At 36.0% G+C, this 14,186-nt stretch overlaps 1 pseudogene; it reads right to left on the reverse strand.

Moving 5' to 3' along the window:
• Positions 1 to 7,205, reverse strand: part of LOC116556116 — a 122,777-nt pseudogene extending 115,572 nt beyond the window's left edge.
• Between the last annotated feature and the right edge of the window lie 6,981 nt (positions 7,206 to 14,186).

Raw genomic sequence — 14,186 nt, forward strand, 5'->3', positions numbered from 1 at the left:
GAGGGCTCCCCAGCCACGTGGAACTGTAAGTCCATTAAACCTCTTTCTTTTGTAAATTGCCCAGTCTTGGGTATGTCTTTATCAGTAGCGTGAAAATGAACTGCAGTACTTTTCACACTTATGTGTGATACATCTTTATAAAGGTATCAGCTCGAATTCATTCTGATATCAAATATTCTCAACCTCTTATCCTATCATTATTTTGGTAACCTTTCTTCGAGTAAAAGACAAACATAAGCACCTGATATTTTAGAATTGCACTTTTTCTCAGTTACATTCATTTTTAAACTAGGATTTAAAAGAAAGCCTTGAAGCTAGTAAGTCAAAACAGACTACTCTTCTTACTATGTTTGGTAGTAAACAAGGGAACTGGGTATATTTGTGTTTGTTTGTTTGATTTCTCTTGTGGTGAAGGAGTTTCTGAGATTGTCTTAGCGATCAACTTTTAGCTGTTAATCCGGTTAGGTATATTCAAAATGCCACTATTTGAGTCAATGGCTTTATTTCATTTTTTTTGAGCTAGCTATGACGTTATCCACTTATTTGGAGTGGCATTTTTAAAAATGAAATAAAACACAGAAATACCTAGAAAAATATTGTGTGAACAAAAAGGTGACCCTGGCCAAAAAAAGGCTTTCCAAATCTTCAGAACAGTGCATTCATTTAACAACAATAATATTAATTTACTGAAAGCTCATTATGTATCAGCTCCTTCATATGGTTTATGTTATTTAGTTCTGTCAACAGCACAGGGATTTGTAATTATTAATATTATCATTTTTAAAGATGGCTAATGCTAAGAAAGGTTAAATAACATTCCCAAGGTGACACAATTTATGACTCATGAGTAAGACTCAAACTTTTTTTTGAGTATTAACTTGCATTATTTATTATTAGTTTTTTTAACCTTTTTAAAAATTGAGGTGCATTATACTTATAAAATTTACCGTTTTCACCATTCTAAGTGTAGAGTTCAGTGAAGATTCAAATTTGAAGTTAGTTCTCAAATTTGTGTTTTGAATCCCTGTATTATCCTACATTTAATCCAGAACATCAACTAAAAATACCTCAAATAGAACAAAATAGGTGTCAATTTTCACATAATAAAACCAAGGGTGAATCAACTTTAGAAAATTATAAAAGTACTATGTTATTCTAGAAAATTCAAAGAATTGTATAAGTAGAAGATAAACATAGTTAGTCATCTTTATATAACACCGGTTATACAATTTCTCATGGAAAATTAACTTGAACACCTTTTTTCTTCCCTACAGCATTGAACTTTATTTTTTAAAACATCCATTTGCCAAGTTCTGCTTTGGAGCCTGGAATATTAAACTGTCATCTCACAACCAAAAAAGGACAAGAGTAAAATGAAAATGGATCTCATCCCAAATAGCTAAAAGTTTTTTTGGCATTGTTTAATATTTGGAGGAAAATAAGTGTGCTGTAATATAACAGAGCAGAAAGCTCCTCGCTGTTGTGATTTGACTACTGCTTTTAACCCCAGAGCTAAACAGAACAGACAAAACACATTTCCTACAGCCCACAATGAAGTAACATTCAATATTGCAGCACTGTTTTTGGAGTCTAATACACTATCTTTAAATCTACTCTTTTTTGTCAAAACCCCTAAGCAGGAGACCTCATTCAGTCTATTGACATCACAGTCATTGTTATTTAAAGAACATTTCTTTTGCATTGGTGGGCTCTAGGTCCCTGCTGTGTTGAAATTTCAGAGTGAAATGTTCTTGAGGCCTATTCTATTTGGCAGATCAATGTTTTAAAAGAAATAATTCAGAGTAATGTTTCAAAAGATGGGATTTAGAGACTTGTAGCTGAATGCCATTTACATGGAACATACTGAGCCACCTGCTGCTGTGAAGAGATGTTTTTCCCACCCATTTGTAACTTTTCTTTTTAATTTAAAGAAATTGCTGCTGAGTAAGACTCTCTCTTGTCTTTCATGCCACATTTTCTTACCTTATTTTCTCCTTAGTTTGCATTTTAAGAGACATTTGCATGAGAACAAGTCCTCTTGATTTGAAGCTTTAGCTGCTTGAACTTCTGATGGATTGACCTCTAGTGATAATTATTGATGGAGAAGCTTCAAAAGGCTGCAATACCCCATCCTTTATCTTAAGCTCCATTCCCTTTATCTGATACATTCCTTGCTGTTAGCCTCAATGGCAGTCCTACCTTTCAATGACTCTAGAAAAGCCTCAGCTCCTTTTCCCCTTCTTTTGTCCTTTAGTCGGTGGCCTCATAATTCGCCTGAAATGGTTAGCTTTTCACTTGGCAATGTTTGGCAGCATTCATTTTGCTGGCTTTTCCCAGTTATTGCTGCCTTCAGACGTGCCTTCCTAGAAGGCCACTGGCTTCCCAGTGTGGCGGCAGTTTCATGTTTCCAGTGTCTAATGGCACCTGCTAACTTATAACCATTGTTGAAGAATTAACTCGTTTTTCTTGAGACGCTTCCTTGACCCTCCTAATCGGGCAGGTGTCTTTGCTTTGCACTACCATAGCGTCTTGTACTTCTACCATCATAAGGTTTGTCACATTGCTGCAATTGCTTAGTTAAATTTCCGTAAACTCCATAGAAGTAAAGATTTGTTAGCTTTTTTCTTTAAAATCATAAACAGTTAAATGGAAATGATGTTGATTTTTCCATAACGCCAGAGATTAAATAATTAATTTCCACTTACTAAGTTAAACACTTTTTATAGAACTCTTAGCCCATTTGTTTTTCCATTTCCACATGTTAAAAGAAAAAAATATATAGTAAATTTTACCTCTTGTTTATTTTTCTCTGTATGTGGTTGCTTACATGATACCAACCTAAAACTATTTGGTACACAAAAAAGTTCAGTTCTATTGTTTTACATCACCACCAGTTTGCTCCATAAATACCTCATACAAAATTTTTCAAAGTATATAATTTGTAGAATTGAATAATTTTACTTCAATCGAAGAGTAGCTCTTCCCTATAGAGCACTCTATTCTGTGTCCAAAAAATATGTAAAAGGACAAAATGAACAACTTTGGTACCAATCGGAACTCCTGCTCTTAACTCCCTTCATACTGTATGAGATCTTACACTTTGTACGGTATATGGCCCTGTAGGCACTTCAACTTAAAGACCTGATTTAGCTCAACTATTAAATATGCCCCTAAATCACATCTTCAAAGAATACATTTCCCTTTTGGGAGACTTAGGAGAAAAAAGAACTTATTATACTCTAGCAAGAGTTACATATACAGGAAAGCAGGGCAAGACCAAACAGGTAGTTAAGTGTAGACCAGCACTTGAGATGCTTTAAAACTTCCAGAGCCCGTCTTCTTGAGCAGAAATTGTTTTAGGGTAGAAGCCTTCAGGGCGTGAAAGGCAAAGGCTTCAAGCTGTTTTCTGCCAGGTCAAAGGGCTGATCACAGTTGGGAAAAGACATTTTCATTTTCAACCTCAAAATTGCTCTTCATTCCTGCAAAACAACATGGAAAGTGAAACTGGAAGCCAGCCAAGCACTTTGCTGGTTTTGCTTTGGGTGTGAATTTGTTCACATAGTTCTAAGTTCAGAACATAATGTTATGCTCTAGAAATGCCATCGGGCATTGTTGGAGAATGTAATGTCACACTGAGGACCACTATTTCACAAAAGGACTATTGCTAAAATGCAACCCAATGCTATATATATGTATGTGTGTATGTGCATGCGTGTGTTTACGTTATGTATATGTGAAAACACTCTAAATTTTTTATTTAAAGAGGTGAAAAGATAGCATCTTAAACAGCCACAGAACTAGAAAGCTAAATTCCTTCGCTTTTTTTAAGAGGCAGAATTTCTCTGAATACCTGATTTACCTCTAGAGGAGGAGAGAAGAGTATGAATCGTTCTTGGTGAATTCTTTCTCCCGCCATAACTATTGAGATTAATCACTGAATGAAATGCCCTTGTGTTTGCAACAAGGCCTACATTTCTGAGTTCCGGGTAAAACATGAATATTTTGTCAAAAACAGTTGAAATGACATAGTCTCTAGTTTTTTAATGTGTCATGCGTTTGTCCATGTTTTGTTAATGTCTCCCAGACCTACAGATAGCAGATTCTCAGCAGCATACTCAACATGGTGGCCTGTGGGGTAACCTGCCTCTTTTTTTTCACTTTCAGAGCATTGTGGTTGGAGAGAGGAGCTTCAGTGCAAAGCAATGGAGCTTAACACCCTGACTTGAGGTAGGACTCCTTTGTAGCACCCTTGTGCCATTTCATTACTATAGCTTTGCTCTTCTCAGCAGAGTTGCAGATTATTCCTGGGATTAGCTTGTCTTTTGTTTTTTTATCTCTTCCATACTTTTTCATAGCACTCAGGATATCTAAACACAGCAGGCATTGACGTATATGCTTAATAATTAAGGACATATTTTCAGTGTTGGTACAGTAAATCTTATATTCCAATCATCGTGGAAGGCTGAAAATTCTTTTGGTAGCTTGGCTGGCTCCTGCTAAAAAAGCTTCTGGGTGCTTGGGGTCCTCACCTTCCACTGGGATCTGGAGGAGACGTCTCCATCCTGTGGCACTTAGCCGTGAGACTAGCTGAATTCATTTTTGGACTGCCAATCCCAGAATTCAGCAACCCAGGCAGAACTAATGAAATTGGTCTTCCTAACCCTTGAAAAGCCCCCCAAAAATGCTAGAAAAATGACATTTGGACTTTAAAATGCATTTCTCATAATACTTCATGGGTGAAGTCTTCAAGAATAATCTTGTTCCAATTTTAAAAGCAAACAAACTCCTGGTTTGTTTGACAATTGAGCACTTCTTAGATCCAGGCATTTCCTCAGGACAGTCTTTGCTCTGGTCCCTCCCTTGCAAAGCAAACTTTCTCTGACCGGGGTTAACAGAGGTAACAAATGTGGAGGAGGAAGGCCCTTTCCTGAACTTCAAGCTGGGTGGTGGAAGAAAGAAAGCATGCGATTTCTATTTGGGAGTGTGGAGAGGGCCTGGTGAAGATTATATGTTTTAAATGACATTAAGGAAATATTCTGAAAAGCTCTTCACAAGAATATCCCTGGAAAGTACAATAGAAAAGTAGATAGAGTCATCTATTTTCTTAACATAAGCTCAAGATATATTTTTTCAGGTGATTCATAAACTTCATTAATTTACAAAATGTCTGTTAGTATTTCCTTTTCTATCTTCCTTTTACATTTTCTTTTCTTTTTCTTTCTTTCTTTTTTTTTTTTTTGAGAGATAGCGTCTTCCTCTGTCACCAAGACTGAAGTACAGTGGCTCAACCAAGGCTCACTGCAGCCTCGAGCTCCTAAGGTCAAGTGATCCTCTGCCTCAGCTTCCCAAATAGCTGAGACAACATGTGGACACCACTATGCTCGGCTAATTTTTTAATGTTTTGTAGGGACAGGGTCTCACTATGTTGCCTAGGCTGGTCTCAAACTTCTGGTCCCCAGCTATCCTCCTGCCTTGGCCTCTCAAAGTGTTGGGATTACTGGCACATGCTCTGAGCCTGGCTGATATTTTCTTTATGTTTTTAGTGTCATCAGCTTTTACATTAAATGTCACAAAACAATTTGCAGTTCCTCAGTTTCATATTTCCACAGTTCCTTCTTTTGGAATGTAACCTAAAATATTCAGCAAAGCCTCACTCAGTGAGTAGAGTGTAGTAGTACATTCAAAGCTAATTAAGTGAAAGAATGAATCCATTTTTTTAATCCACCAATAAGGACACCTGCACTGATAGGTGTAATCCATTCGTCAACCAACACAAGTGCTTGTCTTATGCGCAACTGGCAGTGTTATTCTGCAAGGCTTTTACATCTCTCTTTTGTTAATAGAAAAATCAAAGGAGTGTGATTTTTAGAAGGCACTGAGGCTATAGCTTAGCCAATCTGTTTTGCTGATCCAAGACAAATTCTTAATGCAAATTAGTTCACCACTACACATTCCGAAAGCTGACACCAAGTTTAATTTAGATGGGATAGTTTTTGCATCTTGGGGTCACTGTAGTATAGATACTAAAGGGGCATCTAAAAATATTTAAGCTTTCACAATTGGGAAATACTGGGTAGAGAAATCTGAGGGTGACATTTATAAAGTTCCTACGGGAAATTTTTGCATTGTGGTCAAGACTAGAGTTTCTCAAACTTTAGTGTGCATCTGAATGGTCTGAAAACCTTATTAAAATAGATTAATAAATCTCAATCTTACAGTATCCAATTTGGAAGGCGAGGTCTAAAGAATCTGTATTTCTAACAAGTTCCCAGGTGATGCTGCTCCTACTGGTCTTGGACTGCACCGTGAGACCCACTGGTCCCCATCCCACTATACCCCACTATATTCTAACCCCACTAAAGATTCCTCCCAGCCTCCTGGCAGATCTGGAAAAGTTGAAAGAAATAGGTGATAGAGTTAAATGGGATGAAGAGGTGCAGAGATGTTCTGGGCTGATTGGTAGGCCACACACAGAAATGGAGGAAACTACAAAAATCTAAAGACCTCTTTCTTTGCTACTGAGATTTATCTCTGCTTAGCTCTATAAAAGAAAGCAAAGTTGACATTTATGTGATGGCAAACCATAAGGCACCCGCTGCCAGCACGAGCAGTTCTGACTACCCACTGTTATTTTTAAATGTTTCAGACACCCTGGGAGAGAGTGCAAAAAAACAGACTCCTGATCTAAACAATATGAGGAAAAGGATTCCAGATAGTACATTTCACACAAAGGCATTCTTTTCCACTAATGCAGGTTAGAAGACACTGTAATGTAGCAGCAATTATTTTAGGGAGGAAAAAAAGATATAAAGAGGAGCCTTTTCATAAAGATTTTCAGACCTAAATATCTTACCACTATTTACCAGTGCAGCTGAATTGTGGGTTGTTTTGTTTGGGAACCTTTCTTGCTCATCAAGGAAAGGTAAGAAATGCTGTGTAAAACGTGATTTTTATAAAAAGGTACGTTTGTTCAAAACATCTAAACAAATTTGTGCCCACCCTGACGGACCTTCAGCCACCAAGGATGATGGTCTTTGTGCCCAAGGTAAGGTGCACATATGAACATTTTGTTTGCATTTTCTGGGTACCGTAAGTCCTAAAGGAGAACTCTGATTTACAGTCAAAAGTTCCAACAAGTGACCCTTGGCAGAAAGGGTCTGCTTTTTCAGCTGGCGCTGTTGTTGAAGTTCAGAGGAATAGCTCATCTGTCTCTATTTCAGGCGTCTGGCAAATGGTGAACTGTTTCAGCATTCTCCATTCCACTAAACGCTTACAGATGACTTTCATATTCTGGAGCATCTGCTGGTTATCTCATTTTGAGTTATTTTTCCCGTCTGAGCGTCTTTTGAAAAGACTCTCTCTCTAGTTTTTATTTTGTAAGCCCATTATTGCTGCTGTCTTTGTGTTTGGGGAAATCAACAGATGTGTCTGGTGTTACCTCAGGAGATAGGCCAGACCTGTGAACAATCTGAAGAGAGAAATATTGATTTTGTCAAAAAGGAAACAAAAAAATAAATAAGTTAAAAACTGAGCTGAATCACAATTGTAAAATACATTCAGGAAATGATTCATGCGCCAAAAGTAAACAGTCATCGATAATTTTAGGATCTTTTTTTGAAAGGTCTTATAAACAACACTGAAAGAACTTCTATACACTTACATAGTTGCTATGTGTGATGCATGTACATAATATAAATGTTATTTTGAATTTATTATTGTAAGTGAATGCACTCATTTTTATTCTTACTGATGCTTGCCAGGTTCAGTGCTTTGCTCTACACCTTGTAAAATATCGGAACAGCCAAATATCTGGGCTCTTCTTGAGGGAATTTTTCTTCATTTTCATAAAACATAGACACATATAACTCGTATTTATCCAAGCTCCTTCATTTGCCTTTTAGAGCACGTGAATGGTGTTCCGCATATATCAAGCCTTTTCTTACTTCCAGTTAATCAGATATATGGGGCACTTACACATGAATTTGAATATTAATGTGTTTATTTAAAAGCAGTGTGACTAGTACCATTAAAATCACAATTTTGAATTGATTAATGCCCAGTGAAGATTTCTTTGATGCAAGCTACTAATTGGACAACAAGGCAGGGTGTTCTAATTGCAATTATTTTCTTCAGAAAGCGAAAGCACAATGAGCATGTCATTAGCTAATAGCCTTGTTTTCTTAATTTTTGGAGATCTCCAAATGCAGAAAAGATTAAATAACAACATGAAACACCCATAATAACACATAATATTTAAAACTTAGCACTTAGTCATATTTTCCTCATCATTTTTAGAGAGACACACATTACAGATTTAGCCAAAGTCTCCACAACCACGTTTCACCATTCCATTATTTACTTTCTCTTCCCAGAGACAACAGCTATCATGAGGTTAATGTGCTTGCTTTCTAGTCCACTTCTTACACTTTTACATACATATTCTACATATGTATCCAAGGCAATATTCTTGACCAATATATTTTTTAAACCCTGTATATACAAAATAACTTGTATCTGTTATTTCATAAAGAATTAGATATTTTCTATTACTCAAGCCACAGAAAACTTAAAACTTCTAAGTAGTCACAGCTTTTCTTATTGTATAATCTTTAATAGAAAATTTGACAGTGAAAATCACAGAAACATCTGTCCAGTCTTCCTTGGGACTTCTTATTGGATGCAAAGATTAATTTAAGGTGTTGGCCTGCTACTTGGACACAGATCAGAGGACAAAGAATGAAGGCCAATCACATTCAAAAGTGTTGTCAGAGAAACAAAACCGTCATGTTCTTTATTTATGAGAATTAGGCAAAGTAGATTTTAGTAGCAGCTTGAGAAAACATTTTTGCCATCTTCAGAAGGGTTTGGGTTATTATACTGACATTACCTCCCACTCAGAGAAATATCAATTTCTGCCCTTTGTTTCAGAAGATGCCACCACTGATGGTAATCTCTGTCTTTGTATAGAGTGAAATTTAAAAGACTATCCAAGTGAGGCTGAGTGTCCTTGCCATATCCAGGGGAAAGATTGTCTTTGTTTGCAGTGGTCAGATGTTGTCTATAGCTTACACGTAGCCTAACAGAAGAGATCCTCTGCATTTCTGATTGCTCTGTGTCTTACTCATTACTGTTCTGCTGAGTATTTCAAGGAACTGACACTTTGCTAAAAATGATAAACAATGTCTATCTAGTACACCTAGTACAGGGATTCCAACCCCCAGGCCATGGACCAATAACAGTCCATGGCATGTTGGGAACTGGGCTGCACAGCAGGAGGTGAGTGATGGGCGAGCAAGCAAAGCTTCGTCTGTATTTAAAGCTGCTCCCCATCACTCGCATTACTGCCTGAGCTCCGCCTCCTGTCAGATCAGTGGCAGCATTAGATTCTTATAGGAGCATGAATCCTATTGTGAACTGTACATGTGCAAGATCTAGATTGCACACTCATCATGAGAATCTCATGCCTGGTGATCTGTCACTGTCTCCCATCACCCCCAGAAGGGACTGTCTAGTTGCAGAAAAATAAGCTCAGGGCTCCCATTAATTCTACATGATGTGAGCTGTATAATTATTTAATTACATATTACAGTATAATAATAGTAGAAATAGAGTACACAATAAATGTGATGTGCTTGAATCCATCCTGAAACCATCCCTCTGCACTTCTCCCAAACCATGGAAAAATTGTCTTTCACGAAACCAGTCCCTGGTGCCAAAAAGGTTGGGGATTACTAATCTAGTGGAACTCCTCATACGGGAGCTGAATTAACTTCTGTGATCATAACTGCTTGGGCAATGGACTTTTCTCGTCGTAATAATCTTGTCTCAGTAGTAAGTATGGATTGTATGAGTGATAGAAAAAAAAAAAAGAGAAAGATTTATCAGAATAGATCAGGAATAAAAAGCGAATGCCTCCTGGGAGCTAATACCCAACAAGAAGCTTACTTATTCAGTCATCCAGCTTGCTATTTTTGAAAACCAAAAGAAAAAAAAAGTTTCTCTTTATTTCCTCTATGAATAAAGCTAATAGTTAAAAGGTTGCTTTTGATCACTCATTTTTGTTAGCTATAGAAAAGCCGCCATGAATTTTATCTGTATATGTTTATATAATCTGTACTGTGTTCTAACAATTCAAACAGCAAGAAAACACCTTGTCAATAGGCTATAGGGACACAGACAATTTAGATTTGAAAAGTTCTATTATGAGAATTGATGACAATTCTAGGTCTATACTTATTGATATATTTCGAAGGTGCATTTACATATGTCAATCAGAGAAACCAAAAGAGAGCCATGTTTTTAAATGTAAGACAGTAAGCTCCAAAAAGAGTAGTGAAGTGGATAGAATCTGTGGCCATATTCTAAAACTCCTTGAGTAGGTAAAGAAACTTACCTACTCATTTATATGATTCTTTTTCTCTAACTGTGTTGAATCCAACTTGCTAGGCATGCTTGAAAACATTACATGGAGGTCTGATGTTACTGAAAAAATATTTTTAAAAGACTATAAACTTTGGTCTTAGACTTTTTTGGATACTTCATGGTTGAAAATTTCAGTATACGGCTTTTTGGTCCTGAGTTTTTATTTATATTAAACCTCCCTTTGCCAAGCTTAATAAAGGATCACCTTTCATCTGATTTGTCCTCTCATTGTAACTATGTGACATGGTAAATCTTGTGTTCACAAATACAAACATGGTAAGTCTTATGCTCACAAACAAACTTCTTGGAAAACTCTTAGACAAAGACACTCTTGGATTTTAAATTTCATTTGTTTTTGTTTATCACCAAGGAAAACTGAGCACGAACCCCAAATTCCAGGACTGTAATTTCTGATGGAATACCCTGCCAATGTAGACTACTGCCTTAGATATTTCGGTGGCTAGGAAGATCTGATCATCCCATGAGATTCTTTACTGTTCTTGATGATGCCTGGAATTTCAGCTTTGTTTTTAAATTCAGGCTTCTTGAATGCTACATCTTTACTTCACCACTAATTTATTCCAAATACAAAACATGGCACAGCCTGCCTTAGAGGTTTTGACTAGTTTGAATTTAATTGAGTAATTGGAAGAATTTGGAGATTGAGGGCACAAGGATAAATATTTGCATAATATACTTCATCCTACATTTGGAGTCATGGGTTTAGTGAATATTATTTAAAGCTCTGCTGTCTTTTTCTGAATTGTTAGAATACATGTATCACATTGTATTCCATTTTAGTGATACCTGTCTTAAGGTATCTCACTTTTCACCTACAGATTTTCTCAGAAGTGTCTTCAATTTCACGAGTTTTTAAACTCTCTTTTCATTAGTTTTTAAGCAAACCATTTAGCATGCGAGTGGGGAAGCTTCAACCTTGGGGCACGTATTAGACTCACTGAAAGTTTTGAGAAGAAGAAAAAAGCCACAACACTCTAGTTTTCCATTGTAGTCCAATTAAATTAGAATTGAGGGGGGGATGGATGAGGCCTGTGCATTTTATTTAAATAAAAATGCTGCTGTTGATTCTAAAATCCAGCTAGGTTTGAGAACTCCTGTCTGACTACTGAAGTTTCATTGTATTATTTATACATTGTAGTTACTCTTCTACCTTAAAAGATGAGCTTATGATATATTTACATATCTGACTCCACCAATATAGAAAAATAATCTTAAGACATAAAATATAGCTTACTATATTTCATATTTGCTCCAGTGTCTGGGTCTTAATAAATGTTTGAATGAACAAATCAATTACAATGCAAGCCATATGACCCTGTTTTTATTTGCATAAGGTAATCAACAGAAGTTTTTAAAATGAGTGAACGGAAGGGAAAAGCAGATCTTCACTTTTATCAGTGTTTGGCACAGATCTCATGGACTGTTATCAGTAAACACCAGATAATATTTCCGTTGTTTGTGTATTTATCTCTATAATTTTAAGTATAAGAAAAAAGGCTCCAATTATTTTGTTGAGTTTACCGCTTTTTATAATTTTTTAGTATGTCTTGCTGCGGAAAATTTTACCTGACAAGAAACCCAAGCGGCACTCAGGGAAACGGAGGAACACACTTTATTATGCCAGTGGGCCCAGAAGGGTTCACATCCAAAAGTCTGGACCCTGGCTAAGAAAAGTACACAGTTTTTATAGGTGAAGGGGCAGGGGAAGTAACTCAGAACTTTAGACAATGCAGCAGGTTTTAGACGATGCAGCAGTTTTCCTTAAGGTTTTTGGCCACTAAGCAATAAGCTGAGGTACAGAAGCAGAAAGAGACAGTTATTAGCAGAAAAACAGGGGAAGTTTTAAAATAGTGAAGTTGCTGACTACGTGCTAACAAAATCCTGGGCAAAACTTCCATTTCATCCTAGCATCAATGACTGTCAAATGTGTATTGTTGACTGACTAAAATTGATATAAATAAGTAAATTGATATAAATAAGTAAATCTTCCAATATTTAAAATTTTTTAAAAACCTATACCTTTTTTTAACCTGCAAGAACATTTTTTCAGTCCCCCAACCTTAAAAACAATGAGCAAGTTCCTTTATTACTTGACTTGGGTATAAATCTTTTTCTATATTATGAAGGGTCTGTCAAGATACCTAGAAGTAACAAGAATGCAGCAATTTTGCACAGTCCTTGCTCAATAATTCAAACTACCAATTCTAATTCTCTACTGAATTTCATTTTTCTACTTCATGTGGGTAAAAGGAAATTTATCTGCTTCACTCTGATATCCCACATAACTGGGATTCAAATAACTGTGCAGTGAACAGTGAATGTTACACCTTGTACTTACAAAAATTCACTCTGACAAACTCAAAGAGCTTTAAAACGTGATCGTGTTAATCTTCACAATATCCCTTCTAGGAAGTAACATGACATTTTAATGTAAGAAAATCCAGGTGCAGTGTGAAAAATGCCAACCTGCCTTCTGGAGGGAATTTTTTGAAGACTTAAAATCTCTTTTAAGATTTTTTTGTTTATATATTTCAGACCTTAGACTTTTCAGTGCTGCATTTTGTACCTGGTAAGTTTGAAATGATCCAGATGTTATTTTTAACTGAAAGGACACTTGTTTTTCTTTTAACAGAGACTTCACTACGCATATATTTTTTAAAATTTCCTTAAAATTATTGTATGCAGATGGTTTGACTGTAGGTGTAACCTTACTGACCTTTGGGATTTTTACTAATTTTAGCTGTTAATAAAGATGTGGCTTTCTGATGTGCAAAGACCAGTTTAAGTTATAATGAAAATGAAAATCATAATGAATAATTCTTCTGCCCCCCATTTTATTGGTTCAATAATTTTATTTTTCTCTTTGCCTTCAGTTTAATCATATTCCAAATCTATTGTCAACACTACTGTATGAATGCTGTTTCCAAAATGCTTGAATATTTCAGGACGGCCTTGCATGCCAGAGTGTTGTGCTGAAGACACCCACACACCCACCGTGACCTGCCTTTAAGCAGTTGTTCTGCCACCCACAAACCTATACTCAAATGCCTCATCGTTTATTGATTTCAGATATAGTCACTGCTACTTGAATAATCTATGAATTCTATTGAATTCTTCCATGCATTCACACCAACTGTTTCCTCTCCCTGCAATGCACATATGCCTTTTCTTCAACTAACTAAATTCTACTCAGCTTTCAAGATTCAAATTAAGAGACATACATACTATAAAAGATGACTATATAGTAATTGTTATTTACTCCAGTAGACACTGGCTTCTTTAGGGAAGAAACAATATGTTATTTATGTTTCAATGTCAATATCTAGTATAACAACTTCCATATAGTAGAGATGCTAAAAAATGTATCTGTTAAATGAATAATTTTCTTCTTATAATGTATATGCTTAAAGTTTCAAGTAAGTATTACCAATATTACCCATCTAATTTCTATATTAATGGTAATACTTAAAAAAATTGAGAGAGAATATTTTGACACAGTGATTTTCTTCATTATAGTAGAATTGTCATATGGTAGAAGTTGATGTTATGCGAGCAATACAGAAGTGTTGAGCTCTTTACTACATTGTAGACCTTATTCACCGAATGGAACTAATATTCATTAATATAAAACACATTTTGGACTTTAATTAAAAGATAATGCCTCAGGGCTCAATTAATATTGTAATTCTATGCAGATTTTCTAGTAAAATCTTGACCCTTTCACAAGTTTTCCTTTAGCCTAC

Source organism: Sapajus apella, unplaced genomic scaffold (genome assembly GCF_009761245.1).
Source record: "Sapajus apella isolate SASKATOON/1434 unplaced genomic scaffold, GSC_monkey_1.0 scaffold1, whole genome shotgun sequence".
Taxonomy (NCBI): Eukaryota; Metazoa; Chordata; class Mammalia; order Primates; family Cebidae; genus Sapajus; species Sapajus apella.